Source organism: Sparus aurata, chromosome 12 (genome assembly GCF_900880675.1).
Source record: "Sparus aurata chromosome 12, fSpaAur1.1, whole genome shotgun sequence".
Taxonomy (NCBI): Eukaryota; Metazoa; Chordata; class Actinopteri; order Spariformes; family Sparidae; genus Sparus; species Sparus aurata.
In genome coordinates this window covers 5,437,002-5,447,335 of record NC_044198.1, presented here as the reverse complement: position 1 = coordinate 5,447,335, position 10,334 = coordinate 5,437,002, and the positions used below count along the sequence as shown (strand labels likewise).

The 10,334-nt window shown below is 44.5% G+C and overlaps 1 protein-coding gene across 1 annotated transcript in view; it reads left to right on the top strand.

Annotated features, from left to right (window-relative positions):
- Positions 1 to 10,334, top strand: part of rab27b (RAB27B, member RAS oncogene family) — a 65,111-nt gene continuing 54,777 nt past the window's right edge. The window contains exon 1 of the mRNA XM_030436053.1: positions 1 to 314. The gene's annotated coding sequence lies outside the window, so the exon portion shown is untranslated. The remainder of the gene's footprint in view (positions 315 to 10,334) is intronic.

Genomic DNA, 10,334 nt, shown 5'->3' with positions numbered 1-10,334 from the left:
AAGCGGCAGGAGCGTCAACCCTCCACCCCTCGAGGAAGCCGAGCGACATCCATCAGACTCGTTGCGCTCTCGGAGCTTCACTCCTTCGCCCCTCCGCCTGCACCCTCTCCCAAACACTCCGCCGGGCCGTCACACCGAAGCTCCGGGCAGGTTTGGTGCATCTCTGCGCGGATTCTCCTCTCCATCAGGACCGTGGGAGAGATGCGACGTCTCGGAGGAGGAGGAGGAGACGAACTGGCAAGGCAGCAGCAGCAGCAGCAGCAGCAGACACCTGAGAGGAGGATCTGAGTTTGTTTCTGTAACGTCAAAGAAAGGTAAGTGCAAAAGAGAGAGAAAAGACATGAAATGTTCCCGGGACATGCTCCGGGCTCGGCTCGGCTCGTGCCTGCTGCACACGGTTGTTTGCTTGTTGTTTACTGGTGCGTTTCCGTGTCGTCTCCAGCATCAGAGGGAAGGCTGGCGGTATGAGTCATAGCCCGGCGCAGGGCTGCTGGAGGATCTGCCGAGGAGCAAAGTGTCTGCAGCCTCCCAGCACACACTCCTCTATCACATCAGCCGCTGCACACGCAGAGCAACTGCTGCTGCACCTCCCTGATGTTTAGGCAAATGACTGCGCACGGTGTGTGTGTGTGTGAACCTGATCTATCATGCTTTTTGCTCTCTAGAGTTGCTATACTGTGCGTGTGTGTAGGTGTGTCGGTGTGCATGCACGTGTGTGTGCGTGTGTGTGTGAACCTGATCTGTCATGCTTTTTGCTCTCTAGAGTTGGTATACTGTGTGTGTGTGTGTGGGTGTGTGTGTGGGTGTGTGTGTGTAGGTGTGCATGCACTTGTGTGTGGGTTGCACAATACTTCACCTGGTGGAAGTGCATGAAATCCATCAGGTTTTACACAACAATCTGTCATACCTGCAAAGTGGAGCTGTTCCGTTGGCCTCTGTGGGGTCCTTCGGTTCAAACCCTAATGATGATGTGTCAGGCGTCGGTGTGTATCCAGCTTTGTGTCAGCTGTTTGTGTTTCACCCAGATTTGTTTCCACATGTCAGTGCAACCGTGCACATCGCTCCGTAAAGACATGTGTTGTTGTGGACAGTTCTGCACAGAGCCCCGACCCCGACCTCAACCCCAGACATCCGTGATCACTCAGCACCAGTGTTGGACCTCAGTAATGCTCCTGTGGTGGAGTGAGAGCAAATCCCCGCAGTCAGGTTCTACAACCTGGCGTAGAATATGAAATAAAAAGGCGGGAGGATGTTATAGCTGCACGTTAAAGGATCAGTTCACCCAGAATGAGAAATTCTGAGTCTGCTCGACCCCATGCTGATGGAAAGTTGGGTGAAGTTTTGGAGTCTACGAAACATTTCTGGAGCTTCACAGTGAAACAGCGTTGCAGCGTTCTCCTGAACAGCCGGCAGGAGATTGGGACTCGTTTTAAAACGTAAAAAAGACGTTCGGTGTGATCCAAGTCTCTGGAAGCCAGACTCATCTGAAAAGAATAAAAGTTTCAAAAGTCTGCATTTTTATCTGTAACAACTTTTTTTTGTATTGAATTGTTTTTCTGTACTTCAGTTTTTACTCTTCATACCCTACATAGCTGCCAACAAAATAACATCATATTTTAAACATGTTCCTGAATTCATCAAATGATAAAAGATGATTTGTATTTGAATGTCGCGCTAAACAAAAGTCTTATTGAAGCTGATTAACATTTATGGTCTGACTTGACCTCTATACAGTGGCAGTATCTATGGTGAGAATTGAGGGACACAATTTTATTTTCATCAAAAGATTGTGCAGTTGACGAATTTTACAAATAAAAAAAAAAAAAGCAATTAAAGTAATGTTACCTCGTGCAGCAGGTGGACTGATGGATTGATGAGATCATGCGAGAATCACAAGACCACGCAAGAACTCAGAGAAAGTCCCGAGAAACGGATGCAAACATTGCGTGGAGTTGTCCTTTCACACATGTAATAGGAAATCGTCTTTGTCAGACACGTTTCACTTAAAGGAAATATTCTGTGTGGTTAAGACGAGGGCTGACACCCCTTGATCCCATTGGACGTGTCTCCACGTACCTTGTGTGTGTGTGTGTGTGTGACGCAGTCTTGTTCTGTCCTACGCGCAGCTTCACACCCCATCGGGAGCGTTTTTTAAATGCGGAGCGTCATGCCTGCCTGATACGTTGACTTCCTCAGACTGTGTTTGGTCATTTTCCCTCGGTTGTTGTGCTGCGTCTACCGTTGGTGAGTAGGCAGCGGCTGTTTTTATTTCCTGCCTTCCTGCTCTGTCTTGAGGCAGCTTCTGTCTGCTTCTGTCAAAAATAGACTGGGTGCGTATTCCCCACAGAGCCCAGCGGAGAGACGCTTCTGGGAACCTCCTGAACTTGCGGTGGTACACCTTGTGGGACCGTGAACATTGTTTAGAATGGCTGCACTCAGCTCCGGTGGCCAGAACGCAACGATCAGCGGGCAGTGTGTTTTTTTTAGCGTTGCTATCAGTACCACATGTATTTGGACGTGTTTGCGATACTAGCGACAGAGTAGAAAAGCAGTATACTGACAAGCAGAATAGAGAACGATCTTTTCAGCACTGACTTTGCAATGTGCACTTGCACATTAGTCACATCGCAGGATGTGCAGCGTCACCTGAGACACATTAACTCAGCTCGTTAACTTTTATGACGTCTCGTCATTCAGGCTGAACGTTGAGATTTCAGCACTTGATGAATATTGACGATATCGCCGTTCAGCAGTCTTTCTGCCACTTTGTGGTTGTAACCATGGTGACTCCTGCCTACTGGCGCGCTCTTATAAGCCGGTCCCTAACTTCAGTCCGTCACTTCCTGTCTAAGTCAAGTCAGCACGGCGTCATGATTCAGTCCTGTACGATGAGGTAGAAACCACACCTGTGGAACATCAGTCACACAGCAGGACTGATGCATTGAAAAACGATGAACATTATCAACTAAACTGTCAGAGAGTTGACGTCCCGCTGCTTTGGCTACTCCCAGTTCTTGTTCTGAGTGTCCACACATCGGTCACCTGGACTCCTCTGATACTCAAGGAAAGTCTGAATCGTATTGACGGAGAGGAAGCGGTGTGATGTTCTTTTGTTAAATAGTGCTAATCTGGAAACGAAGCGGCGCAGTAGGGATTGATGTATGGAAAGAAAACATAGTTTATCGTGTCTGTTCTAGGGGTGGTGAAAAAAATCGATTATCGATTAATCGCGATTATAATATTGGCGATTATGAATCGATTATTACATTTCCAAAGATCGATTTAAAAAATCGAGGCTTTTTTTTTGAGTAGTAATACAAGCTGGAGTCCTCCTCTTACTGGCTTCCGCTACATGGTCCACAGTCTGGAGCCAAGATATGTTATTCCATCCCGGAGCTTTTTTCACACTTAAATTGATTCCAAATCTTTACAAGGAGACAAAGCTTTACAGCTCATTATGTCAGCAGTTGATGGAAGCTAATGTCCTACGTACTTCAGACGAAAGTTATGGATGATAGCCACACAAGCGCAAATATGTGTGAGTTTCTCAAAGCAATGGCAGACGAGTGGGGAATAGAGAAACACGCCCTGGTTCTCGTCACCGACAATGCTTCTAACATGAGTCCGGCTGCTGAAGACTACATTTAAAACAAATTAAAAAATAATAACTTGGATATTACAGTTACACTATACAATATTGAAGGTGCTGGGACGTATTACTCAAAAGAGAAGTAAAATAATTCAGCAGCTGACTGATGTTAAATGGAAGATCAATTTGTTAATAATTGAAAATCGAATCGATAATCGTTAATAATCGAAAATCGATTTGTAATCGAATCGAGACTTTTATAATCGGAATCGAATCGAATTGGGAAATTGGGCCGATTAACCACCCCTAGTCTGTTCAGAGCGCATCGTCAGTATCTCTGTCATCTATATTTGGTGACAGAAATCTTCACATCTGTATTGGATTTTTCAGCGTCTCTTACAAAGCAAATATCACAAATGGACTGTATTGTTTTTAAATCCACCTTATGCCGTCTCACCTGGTGTTCCCATGAATGAGAGATAATATTTCAGTCACACACACACACACTCACACACACACACACACACACACACACACACACACACACACACGAGCAGCTCCTCTGCCACCGTGACAGTAATGAGTGTCTCTCTCCGTCCCATAGGCAGACTCGGGTATTTGTTGACTCATAAATCAGTTTGTAAACAAAGACGGAAGGAGCAGAGGTAATTAGTGGAAGCGGCCTTTATTGGTTTGGTAATGCACTCGACGTCCCCCGCGATGCTGGCAGCTTTATTGTTTCACGTCTCCAGCATCAATCCAAGTCGATTCCTCGCTGATGGACTCGTAATGGAAATTACAGATTACATGTGGCTCGTGGGTTTGTTATCACTGCCAGTACTATTATTATTATTATTATTATTATTATACACCGAAGGCCCCAGCTTTCTCCGAATCCGCTATTCATTTGTCGGGATTTCATAAAAAGACGAATTAATCAGTAGAAACAAGGAAGCGGCGGCTGCAGGGGATGCACGCCGCGCAAACGTTTTGTCTCTTTCAAAGGCGAGCGACGCGCCCTCGTGACTTTTTGTCACAGGTTGTCGGGGGAAGTCTTTAGATTTGACTCTTTCACGCGAATGTTTGCGCTTTATATTGTTAGGAAATGCTCTGCTCAACACAGCTGAGGCTCGGAGGATCCTACAGGCAGACCCTGCAGGGAGACACGCTGGGCGCTGACACTTCCCATCATATTAATTGAACCTACTGGCTGCTGCCCAATTTGCATTTTTCATTTGCTCACACGGCTGCATACAAAGCGTACATGGGTAACCTGGTTATTGATGTTCCAAACAATGCCTTATGATAAGACTCATAACATAAGCTACGACAGCCTGCCACGAGTGCCGCCGTGTCGCCAGTAAGTTAATCAAAAGATACGATGAAACGATGAACTGCGGTGAAAAAAATTAGAGGGGGAATAATTGATGTCCACAGCATGGAGATGGGGATCGATACGTGTTAATAGGTACTGGCAAAAATCCAGACGTTTCCTCCCGGAGTCTCAGCTCTCCAAACTGCCCCGCGGTGCTTTGTTGTCGCTTTGAAGAGAGTGAGAGTCACCTGCAGAGACACGCAATTAAAAAAAAAAAAAGGCCAGTTTCAGTTGATTCAAAACTCAAGATTCAAAATGTTGCCCATTAATGCAGGCAATAATGCGCATGACTCTAACATAGAGAGACTATACAGTACATATAAAAATGTCAAATGTATATAATAAGACGACAAATGACATGTAGTAAAATGTTGTGCGAAAGAGGTTAATCAAAGACAGTTAAGTTAAGAAGTTGACCAATGGGAGTACTAAGTATAGAGTGCTATATGTTGGCCCAGCTCACTGAGCGTGGAGGTACCATCTTTATTGCCGTTGAGTTGTGCAGTAGCCGTGGAGAGGATCATATTCTAAAGTGGCACTTCAGTGCACAGGAAGCTCTGAGCCTCTGCCCCTGCAGCATCGCCTCGGAAAAGGCTGTGAAGGGCGTGGGACGTGTCACTGAGGACTCCGTCGGCTGTCATCTTTACTGCTTTTGTATGATGTTACGAGAGCTGGTCGCCCCCCGCTGCAGAGTTTTGGCTTTTCTCGTTAGAGACATGAAAACACTTTGTCAGACGTTGCGTGCTTCAAACGACAAATTAAACTCTGAACGGTGTTTTGTCTCGAGAGCGCGCATCATGAAGTGAACGTGCAGGCTCAGAACGGTAACGGCATGCCAAGAGAACTATCCATGAACCAGGGTTATGGTTGTGTTCAAAGTCACATGCATGCTATTCAAGGCCATCAGTGGGAAAGCAGCAAAAACATTTTTTTTTCCCCCATAAAATATGACCCTGTTTCACCAAAATCACTGATAGTTGGTGCTGTGTGTAATGGTAAAGCCGCACGTAGTTTGATAGACGACTCTGAACCCTTCATGAGCGCGTGCAGCAGCGGATCGCGGTGTGTAAACATCCTTTTGCATCAATTTCAGTGACATTCTGCTCGCTCTAAAGGTGTTTTTGTCAGAATGTTAGTAGGTTAAAGAGTCGGTCTAAATCCCACACAGACCTGGATACAGAGATTCACACCGACATTCTCTCTCAATTACTATTATTGGACACGAGACAGAATATCCTATAATAATGTCATCAGAAACACGGACCGTTTCAAACCTGGACGGCGTTAGTCCCGGACATCTCTCTGTCTGCCACCCCGTCCTCCTCCACAGGCCTGCTGAACGATAGCAGTCAGACTGAGATTACAATAATGTGGCGTCGCAGACAAACTATTTGTACGTGTTCGGGCCTGTAGACCTCTCATGCCATTGTCATTTAGTTTTTATGAGGCATATGGGCAGTTTCCATGGTAATGTTTGAAAATCCAGTTCATCCAGCGAGAGTCAGAGCCCGTGAGAATACAGTTCTGATGTTTTGCTGCGATGATTCTCTTTGACCTTTTAACTCTGGGACGGCTCTCCCTAACCACCGTGCCCTTTTCTTCTCGCTCTCTGTCTTCCTCTGTCTCCTGTCACTGCCTCCGTCTCCTCCTCCTGCCGCCCACCCGCGGTGTATTGACCAGGACCAGCAGGATCCACCCAGCCCAAGGTGATTAGTGCATAAATAAGATTTCCACCTCAAGCGGGCTTTCCCGATAAACTGTCAGCAAAGTGAAGTTTTAGCGATGCGAACCTTCCTTGGCGGCTATAATCTGGTTGATTTCAAGCTCTGTAGCAGATTGGAGCCAACCCCTCTTCTTTTTTTCTTTTTTTTTTTCCCTCACAGAGCTAATGAGCTAAATTACAAAACCAGAGATGCTTTGAATAAATGCATGTCAGTACAAACTCAGCGACCTGTCGGAGCGGAGCGTTTTCCATCGTTTTGCTTCACTGTGAACATGTTTGTTGACTGTGTTCCTCTGGCTGTCACCTGCTTCTGCACCTGAATCTACACAGCCACCACAATCAGGCTTTTAAAAAAAAAAAAAATATTGTGTGAATTAAATACGTTGTACGCTCATTTGCTCAAACTGTAATTATAATCTTAGGTACTATACAGCTACAAGTAGTAAGTAGTAAGAGTGGTGTTAGTTGAGCTGGATCGTGCGCGCTTACCACACTGGCTGCCAGTCTACAACCTCATCCTCAAGAGCAACACATTACAGTTGGCACTTCAACTCATGCTAAATCAGCTACGATCAATATTCTTCCATCTTATTAATAATGGATCAAATGAGCGCACGTATGTGATGGAGCTCGTTTGTAGTGATGAACCCACTGAGAATTCTGCAGCCCTGTAGTTCCCCTCCGCTCTGTGGCGCGTCATACTGTCTTTCAGCTCACTGTTTTTGTTTTTTTTGGCTGCAGCGTTGTCCGTTTCGGTTCCCTCTCGTCGCTCTCATCAGCGTTGTTTCTGTTTTCAGTTGAAAGAGCTCCGATGAACCCGGTGTGCGTTACCTGCATATTTGTCTCAGTAGTTGGTGGTGACCAAAAGGAGAGTGAATGTTCGACATCAGGCGGACACCAACTGGAGGCTGTTGTTGCTCTGTACGTCCTGAGCTGTTTGCCAACAAGTTTGTGCTTTTAGCTCGTGTCTGCTGCCCCCAAGTGGCCAAAAAAAAAATGTCAACGCTGCTTTTTAAAACAAGCTAAAACGATTGGTCACTGAATTGATTGCTGGAAAAATAATCAACTGCATTTTTTGAGTTTAAGGATGTAACATTTCTGCATTGAAACGGCTAGACCTTTGTTCCATATTTACTTGAGCTGTGCACTTGTATTATCTGGAATTATGTGAAACATGTTCCAACCATTGAATAGACTGTGTGTGGTAATGATGCGTACATTCATTGATAAATGCTGACAAAACAAACTGATAATCCAAATGAGTTGCAGCCATATTTGGAACCAGTCCAGCGCTGTGTGTCATTCTAAGCTCTCTGTAGTGTTTACAGTGTCTTTTGGTGTGAGGATGGAGACGCTGTGACACATTCAGGTTAACGATTTGATCTCGAGTGTGTCGCTCAGTCGAGCCAGTCAGTATGTATAATTTACAGCCCGATAAACAGAGGAGGGACTGAGGGAGCGAGGGGATGTAAAAGACTTCATGTGAAAACGACTGACAGCAGCGTAGACACGGAATAACAGCCTCGCAGGCGGACAGGTATTCAGCCGTTGAGATAGAATCCAGCAAATCTAAATCGCATTTATATGGTGAGCTCAAATACATAGCTCATTGTAGCAGAAAGAGAGTGCTCACAATGGGCCTCATTCACCAATATCTTTCTTAAGAATCTTCTTAGATTCTTTCTTAAGTTGTTCTTAAGAGGTTCCTTAAGAAAACCCTACGTCAGATTCACCAACTCGTTCGTAAGCCTCAGAATTGTTCGCAGCTGTGTTCTTACATTGATGAAAGCCGCAGGATCAATATATATGCCATTGTTTTGCGGTCCTTGGATGGAGAAATGCCACGTATAAATAGGGTGGGGGGGGTTACTAATTGATGGCATGTTTCCAATTTACTTGATTTATCTTAAATCATTGGCACATTTAATTTATTTTAGAATTTAAATTCTTTGTAAATTACCAAAAATATGAAATAAATGAATAAATATGACAGAATTATCACTGTAATATTGCATTTTATTGTACTACACAAGAGAAGAAAACACAACCATGCCAACATTTCGGCACTTAAATATGCGTAAGAGTACTCCTGAGTGTTCGTAGGATTTGTTCTTGCCTAAGAAAAAATCCTAGATAAGAAAAAATTCATGAATGCCACAATCTTCGTAAAATCTTCGTAAGTGGGACTTAAGAACACATTTGTTCGTAAGAACGGTTCATGAATGAGGCCCAATGACTTTTACCCTCTTCCGTGTTAACTCGGAGGCAAGCGCAATTGCAATATTAAGCCACTGATGCCGTCAGAAACAAATTCATTTGGAGCCGCGTGAACTAATGCAAAAACACGGCCATTTACAAATCTTTCAACCCGAGTGACAAAGTCAAGCATTTTCTTGGTAAATGAATGCAACGGTCAGAGAATTAGTCCTGAGGTCATTCTCATGTGAATGAAATTAGAACTTTTTTTAGTTTTCTGTCTGGAAAGCCAGTGGCATTGTGACTGACTCAGCAGAGTTCACATCTTGTCTTCAAACAGCACTCAATGCTGCTTTGACTGAGGGCTGCAACAAATTATGATAGTTTAATCATCAGTTATTCTGCAGATTATTTTCAAAATGAATTGATTAATTGTAGTCCAGTGTTATTTCAATCCTGGTCCCTTCAGAGCCCCCTACCCTGCATGTTTCAGATCTTTCCCGGCTCAAACACACCAGATTCAAACAATCATCTCTTCAACGGCCACGCCAAATGTATTTATCAGTCTGGATCCATTTCTCAGACTATTTGATGAAAAATGCATTCCTGAAAGTTTGTTTTTTACGAGTCAGAGCCCACGACTGAGAAATGGACTGCCTGTCAGAATGAGAACAGAAATCCGGGTAGGACCGTGGGATCAATAATAAAGACTGTTCTTCTGGACAGTAAATCGGCTCGGCAGTACATTCTCTCCCCTCGGCTGCCACTTTTATCCTCACTCATAAATACCCCGATTACTTCTGACTTCTTCTCATGACAGGGAACTTCTCGCTGTGTAGTGCCGTTTTAATGATGGAGGCTTATGTTGATTTATAAACCGCAGAGGCACACTGTCCTCCGAGGGTCTGTACGATGGATAGGTGCTGTTTCCCCATCCTTATGCTCTGGTCTCCAAATGTCAAATCCGGCAACGGGAACCCGTATCAACCGAACAACATGAAACTGTCTCATTGCGAGCAAATTGAGGGTTTGTCAAACAAATAAGTAACACTTTGTTTGCTTGTTTCATTGTCGTGTGTTGACTGCTTTTTTTAACACTTGAGCCATGTGGATTTTAAAATGTCATTCTCAGGGGCTTTACTGTCAGTTACTCAAGTTCAAGTCAGACATATTTTACACTAGAGGGATTGAATATCTGCTCTCTTCCTTACTGACAAGAACTTTATAATGAACAGACTGAAATGCAATTGTGGTAGACAGACAAAACCCGCCTGCTTGCTTGTAACCTTGTCTCAGTCCAGACTGATCAGGGAACCACTCAGAAATGGTTTTGCCGGTAAAACAACTGTGTTCAAATAGTGCACAGAAATCTGCAAACGTTGCCCAGGGTTTCTGTTAAAAAAAGAAATTGGTGCAGGAGGAGAAGGTGAAGTTTTCTAATGGCCCGGACC